Genomic DNA, 6,819 nt, shown 5'->3' with positions numbered 1-6,819 from the left:
CCCTCTCCCTCTCCCTCTCCCTCTCCCTCTCCCTCTCTTCCCTGAAGGCTATCTTTGAGAGACAATCTCACAGGGTTTGTGTTTTGCACCTTGACTGTGGATAGTGAAAGAGCTGAGGACCTGAGGTGGCTTGTGGAAGGGAAAAAAGCTCCCCAACACGTGCAGGAGTAATGAAGTGTACAGTGTGTGCTTTCAGAGAGGCGGCCAGAGCTCCCTGGTACAACTCAAGGTCACCGTATATCATGTCTGTGGTTGCTTCTCTCCTTTGTGTCTAAACCATCGGTGGGAACATTCTGGTACATATGAGCCCTGATACTCAACCCCCATTTCTCTGTATGAGTCATAGCTATGACAAGAAATGAGACATCTCGTGTTCAAGATCAGTGTGAGAGATAAATGGCAGTTTACTTTAATTAGAAAAAAATTAACACCAAGAGCTGGGAGAATCCAGTGGCTTTTGAATAAATTAGAAGATGGTACAGACCAGAATAAAAAAGAAACTTAACAAGGACAAATGGGAAGTTTGTCCAGAGTTCAACAACAACTGAAAAAAGAAAAAGAAAAAAGAAAAAAGTGTTTCTAAGTGGGCCACAAGTCTGGGGACAGTAGTAACTAAATATCTGTTGGACAAGAGCTAACAGCTGTGCAGCTTCAAAGTGTTTCCTCCGGGAAGACACACTGCTGTAGAAGAGAAATAGAGAAAACACAAGGCCTTAATGAAAAGACAGTTAAATGGGCCAGGAAGGCCCAGGAAGGACCTAAGTGTCACCATGTGGACATAAGGTCACTAATTGGATAAATGGGCAATGCAGGGCTGGCGGATGATCTTTGAACAGGTCAAGGGATAGCTCTCCAGCTTCAGGGCACAGCACAAACGAAGGTCCTGAGGTGGAGGCAGCAGAGCCTGCCCTGACAGGCCACTACCTGTCTTAGTTAGGTCAGGGTCTTTGTGTGGGGAGATGTTAGGGACATTCTCACCAAGGCAAAGCTGTATAGACCAATTAATTCCTCCTGATGGGCCCCTGTTTCCTTCCTGTCTCTGGAGTTAGTGTGATATGTCTTACTAGGTCTGCCCTACAGATTAAACCACGGCAACCAAAGAACTTATAAATGTTCTAGATGCCTGCGCACAGTAGGTCCTCCCCCATCAACACTCACCGTCGTCATTACTTTTGAATATACTTATGAACAGATTCAAAACATATGTGTTTTTGTCCCAGTTATAGTTTCTGGGTATTCAAAGATGACAGTGATATAGCTCTTCCCCTTCAGGATCCCAGTTTAACCAGAGAGACAAATGCGCAGACCGACACTTGTGACAGAAGCATGCAGCTGGATCTAACACAGTATATGAGCTGCCAAAAATAAAAACGGCTGCGAGCAGGGAAGCAGAGTACAGTTGCCCCTTCACACGTGTGCCTCCTGTGAGGAGAAGTTCAGCTGTCCCTTCTACTGTCGACATCCTTGTCACCCATTACAACCAGCCTGGTGCTTGGCGGGTGCTACCTCCACTGCAGGGACCGGGAAAGTGGACCAATGAGATGCAAATGGGCACCAATCCTTTAGCCCATTCCACCTTTTGCACGTCCACCTGGGTGGCCTGAGGTATTACCTGCAGAGGTTCCCAACAAGCAGAGCAGTTAGGTCTCTGTGCGGTGTAGATTTTAAGCTTAAAGAAACATGTACCAGGAACACCTGGGGGGCTGGCTGAGCTGCAGGAGTGTTTGATTCAGTAGGTGAAGGTGAGGATCTAAAAATTGATGTCTTTATCAGCCGTTCTCTGAGAACCTCATGGTAGCTGTATGTTGCCCCATCCTTTATGGGTGTGTGAGGGTCCTTGCTGCTATCCTCCCATTGTTCAGAGGGAGGGACAGAGTCAGTATAGAGTGTGGCAACTGGAAAAATGTGAGTCTCACTGCTAAGACGTACCGCTCCAGAGAGAGAAGCCCTTAAGGCTGTGGCCCAGCGCAAAAGATCCTGGGGGTGGCCTTTGTGTTATCTCTAGGTACGCTTCGGTTTTGTCTGTATAAAGTCCTTTATTTGTGTTTCTCTGTGAGCTGTGATTCCATTCTTGCCTGAGCTCCTACAGATGCTTTAAGGCCCAGATGGCGTATCAAGGCACTCTGTGCTAGAGTCCTGTTCAGTCCTGTCTCCCCTGCTAGGGAATTGGACATAACCATTTCAGAGCAAGTGTCCCTGCTTCTCATTCACAGCCCATGCCACTATCACGCTTCACTGTCAACTAAAAAAAAAAAAAAAAAAAAAAAAAAAAAAAAAATTTTTTTTCTATATTAAATCAGGTATGCACATATTTNTTCACAGCCCATGCCACTATCACGCTTCACTGTCCTGTTGAAAAAAAAAAAAAAAAAAAAACAAAAAAACATTTTTTTTCTATATTAAATCAGGTATGCACATATTTCAGGTATGCACATATTTTATTATACCACCCATGCTAAAATATCAGAGGGTGAGAGAGTAAGATGTGTGTATGCCAACACACATTTAAAAACTAGATCCACACATGCTTTAGACAGTTCAGTGGTATGTTAGCCACTTGGAAATTGCACGTATCTTGATTTGGGAACTCTGGGCTGCATAGCTTACCCAGTGAACATTTATGAGTTGGCATCTGCTGGAGGAAAAAAACATGGTCGATATAAAATAGTGTGTGTTTCTGAGGAAACACAAAAGCATGATGGTTTTGAGCAACAGCGTGTCCTCTGCTTACTTGTCCCTTCCTCCCCTGTGTCCTCTGTCCCCTCATCTGGCTGCCCATGCATGGGTCTTCCACTTCTGGAGAATGACGTGACTCCTGGAAGACTCCCATTGACTGACACTTGAAGCAATGGCTTTGGACTCTTTAGCCGAGCCACTCTTTGGGGTTCTGGGTGTTACACGTTGGCTCCTCAAACATATATATGGCCAAGGTTCCATGGTGACCCCGTGACTCACCAGTGCACACACAGAGAACGAGATCCCTGCCTGGTGGTGTTAATAACTTTTGGATTAGTAGCCCCTGTGTCTGTGTTGACACAGTTGCTCGCAGTGCTCCTTGGAAGCTTTCTGCTTTCTTAATGAGACACTGGTGTTAATACAGCCAATGGTAGAAAGCCTTAGTCACCAACTCTGAACAGGCCTTGCTGGTGTGCAGAACAATGGCTGGATCTTGGCCGCCTCTCACTCTTCACTTCTGTTTAGCCCCTCATTCAGCACATTGCAAATACAGGTGTTCTGCCTGTGTCACTACCTGCCCTGTGTGCTGCACTGAGGTCTGAAGACCCTGGCCAGCCTTCAGTTCTAGTTCTCCCCACCTCCACCATATCCCATTGTTCTGCTGAGCTCCACATTCCTTGTAAGTTGGAACACAGATACCAAGGTCCTGTCAGTCGGGGTAGCTTAGAAAAGGTGGGGGGTGTTTCAGGTCACATCAGTGATATGATCGGAGAGTGAAGCAGGTTAACTTCCCAGACATACTGCCAAGTGTGGTATGGTACTCAGCCTCCAGTGCTGATGGCCAGCCACATAGCTAGCCCACACATGAGATGTTCCCACCTTTACAGTAACCAGCTCTGCTCAAGAGCATTGGATACAGCAGTCCTTGGAGTGGAGGCCCCTGTGAGTCTTACTCATCTTACATGTAGGATGACTAGAAGGTTCTTCCTCAGGAGACATCAAACATGCAGTGCAGAGTTTTGCTATTGTGATGGTGTCAGCATAGAAAGCTAGACATATAGCTACCACACGGTTCTCCTGGAGGCTTTAACTTGTGACTCTGCAGTCATATTAACAGCTGCCTCCCTGTTGTGGGGTTTGGCATATTTACTTGTAGGATTATTTGTGGTGTTCTCTTTAAAGCAAGTCATTTAAATAATTTAACTCGAACACATCTCACCCTCTGCAATGGTACTTGTGAAGTCATCTAATACACATACACTGTGTCTGTGGGTCTTCTCGATCATGCCTGTTCCACCTGACCTCGTCGGCACGCCTTTGGGTAAGGAGTGTTCATTACATGCGGGTATTTCAATAGGTGGTCCTCCTTTTGTAGAGGAAAGGACCTTGGCTACGTATATACTGTACTTAGTGCTTCTGAATCCAGCTTGCATGGCACACCTACTTTCTGAGAAAATTGCAAACTTGGCTCCCACTGTCCTCCTGAGTCTCTTTATCTCCTTACACAGATTCTTTTACCTCCAGGTGCAAGGGTAGAATCCAGACTTAGAGGATACTCAAAGCAGATCTAGAGTTTTGAGGTATTGTCCAGTTTGTAGGTTCACCTATGTATGCTGGAGTATTCTTGACCAGTGTGATACTTGGCAAACATAATTCAGCAGCTGTGGCTCAGCATTGACTCTCCTGGTCCAAGTCAGTGTTTGGTAAACAGAAAGAGAGAAGGGCCTGCCATTGGCCTTTCCTGTTGTTATATGTTTGTGTGTATCTCAATAGCAACAGGAACCTTACATGTTACAGGGGTCCGGTGAGCCTTTTTTAGGAGCCTGTAGCTGTTAAACAGTAAGGCCACCCAGTGCCACCATATACCTGTTTCTGTATCTCAGCTTTGCATTGCAAACCACATTCGATAGAAAATGTGTTCTGAGTGCCCTCTTTAAACCCAGCCCTTCGGAGATTAGCTGCAAACAAGGGGTGCCTTAAGATTCCTTCCTGGCATTTAAATTTAAACATATTAATGGCCCAGCCACACTAGTGACTCCAGGAGCCTACCAGATATATAGATTCCTGGGCTCTTCTGGATTTTTGCATTCGAGTCCACACAAAACCATCCTCGGGTGATTTATATCTTGAACCATGCTTGAGAAGGGCAGTTCTTAAAACAGTACTGCAGTGAAGGTGTTGAGTGACCTGAGCCCTACACACAGTATTCTAAGCCCTGTCAACTTTCAAGAGGGCGTTCTCCTCTTCTGTTCAGTTTTGGGCATATGTTATGTACCTGTTACTGCTTTTTTAAAAATTAGCCTTTATTGTTCCGTGTACCTGTGTTTTTGCCTGCATTACATCTGTGCACCACATGGGCACAGGAGGTCAGAAGAGGGCATCGGATTCCCTAGGACTGAAGCTACAAACAGTTGTGGGTACTTGGGATCGAACTAGGATCTTGTGGAAGAGCAAGGCATGATCATAGCTACTGAGCTATCTTTCCAGCCCCCCCCTCCCCATTAACAGCTTCTTAGTTAATATCTTGTTTAACAGAGTTCATAAAGTGTCAAGACGAGCAGTTACGGTGCTAACACATTCAGCACAGTTTCTTATGAGCTAGATAAGCAGAAGGGTATCGGAAGAAAGTGGTAGTATTTGTATACTATTCAGAGCCATCCAGCACACCAGGAGTGGGCCAGGCCCTGAGACCACTGCTGGATGAGTGAACCTGCATTTGTTATTGTACACTCAAAGCAGGCATCCAAAGCAGCCTGGACACGGGCAGTTAACCACGTGTGTTCCAGAAGTCAAGTTAGTTAGGGGAGGCACCCGATCTCATCTTAAGGCACAATGTTGACAACAGATATGCATAATAATCTCCATTATTGATTAAACTACAGACCTGACACTCAGTGAATTAATCCACAGTCATTTCAGTTGCAAGTCATCCTGGTGAATATCATATCACCAGGGAGTATGAAATTCTGTAGATAACATAATTTGGAAAGGAGCAGACCATTGAGAAGATAAGCTTTCTGGGAAGGAGCGTTGAGGATTTCTCCATGAAAGAGAAGCCTAGGCGTTTGCTCTAGTGTGTCCATCTTTATATTTACTCTTGCTAAGTTGGTTCCTGAGCTACCATAAAACAACCCCCTCCTATTTATGACAGAATCTCAGAAGAATGAACCGGCTAGTAACAAACAAGTGACCAGGAGTGAGAAGGGACAGTTAAGGCTGTCCAGTGTGCTGTCTGCCTTATTTGTAAAGAAACAGTGTGAAGTAAGAAGCCTGTTTGCCTGTAGAGGTGTCTTTGGGACAGTAAAGGAGAAAGGTGGTTTCTACAGAGCTGTGTGGAGCACATCTCCATGCTGGAGTGAGTCTTTGGACTTCCCGCTCCCACATCGTATTTGTTCCTCTGTAGGTAGGTCCCAGACCTTTCTCTGCTACAGAGTAAAACTTGACCTGTGGTTGGACTTCCAGCCAGTTTTGAGGTGAATAGAGCACAGTCTAAAATCTCTCCAAAGCTGGGGTGGTAGCTTGAGTGAGTAAGGGTGCTTGCTGCACAGGCATGCAGACGTGAGTTCAAATCCCCAGTAAAACCAGGTACAAAGCTAGACATGACAGCATACTCATCTGTAACCCTAGCACAGTGGGATGCAGAAGCAAGAGGACCTTTGGGGCTTTTTAGACCCCAGCCTAGTTGTGTTCAGTCTCAAGATAACAAGGGTGAGAGTATTATATCCACCCAAAGGACTTCTCTGCCCTCCGTGCAGACTGGCTCATGTGCCCACCTCCACAAGTGTGCATATACTGCAAATGAGGATAAATATATACATGAAGACCAAAACATTCTGAGAATAAATGTTGACTACAAAGTTGGACAGCTTTACGTGTTTGAATCCTGTTTTACATTGCGAGTCTAGTGGGCCTGTGTGATCAAGGTCTGCGGCCATCTCCTCCTGGTTGGTGCCGCTATTTGGTTGAGTGTGTTTGGTTCAAGTTGGCTTCACAAACTTTTTACACTTGTTTTTAGAAATTACAAACTTAAAACTGAAGTCTGATAGTGTCTTCTTACATAACGTCCTCCTTAGAAAACTCTCAAATCAAAGTTTTCCTCTCATATTTACACCTAAGGAACTTTTTTTTTTCTTTTTTTTTTTT

General features: G+C 45.2%; 1 protein-coding gene across 17 annotated transcripts in view; it reads left to right on the top strand.

Annotated features, from left to right (window-relative positions):
- The window catches only part of Foxp1 (forkhead box P1), a 591,308-nt gene that overhangs the window by 527,471 nt on the left and 57,018 nt on the right, over positions 1-6,819 (top strand). The window lies entirely within an intron of this gene.

Source organism: Mus pahari, chromosome 2 (assembly GCF_900095145.1).
Source record: "Mus pahari chromosome 2, PAHARI_EIJ_v1.1, whole genome shotgun sequence".
Taxonomy (NCBI): domain Eukaryota; kingdom Metazoa; phylum Chordata; class Mammalia; order Rodentia; family Muridae; genus Mus; species Mus pahari.
Note: the sequence above shows the minus strand (reverse complement) of the source record. Positions and strands in the feature narration are given on the sequence as shown.